General features: G+C 42.4%; 1 protein-coding gene across 1 annotated transcript in view; it reads left to right on the top strand.

Moving 5' to 3' along the window:
* Window positions 1-538, top strand: part of KDM6A (lysine demethylase 6A) — a 134,659-nt gene that overhangs the window by 111,589 nt on the left and 22,532 nt on the right. The window lies entirely within an intron of this gene.

The raw sequence follows: 538 nt of genomic DNA, 5'->3' as shown, positions 1-538 counted from the left end.
CCCCCCCCCCCCCCCCAAAAAAAAAAAAATCTCAGTTCCCAGCCTTTCTTTTCAGGCCTTTGGTGTGTCTGTTGTTTGCCCCAGCCATTTGTTTGTTTGGGTTTTTATTTTTGCCCCTGGTAACATCAGCTTGTTCATTGGTCTTTCAATGTTTGGGGGGGGAACCTTCTCCACTGAACCACTTTCCCTGATAGAGTGAAGCTCCTTGTGTCAGTCTTTTGAGGAAACTCCAGTCAGGTCAAAACAGAAAAACATAGTTCTTTGGAAGCAAGATCCATATTGCTCCCTCCAGAACCAAGAACACTCACACAGTTAACATAAGACCACCATTTTTAAGTCCACTGACAACACTAGTGATGTGAGTGGGGATAAGGTAAGTTAAAAGTGACATCTTCTACTGTGTTTAAGTTCTCTTTCTTCTGGTCAGGCATTCACTTGGTTGCTGTAAACCTTTGACTATCACCCAGAGTTCTGGTAAGGTTGCTTCTGGGAGTTTTTACTAGGGTTTTTTTTTTGGTTTTTTTGGTAAGTCTTTATG

This window comes from Crocuta crocuta, unplaced genomic scaffold (assembly GCF_008692635.1).
Source record: "Crocuta crocuta isolate KB4526 unplaced genomic scaffold, BGI_CrCroc_1.0 scaffold467, whole genome shotgun sequence".
NCBI classification, from domain to species: domain Eukaryota; kingdom Metazoa; phylum Chordata; class Mammalia; order Carnivora; family Hyaenidae; genus Crocuta; species Crocuta crocuta.
The sequence above is the reverse complement of the archived record's forward strand: the minus strand, read 5'-3'. Positions and strand labels throughout refer to the sequence as shown.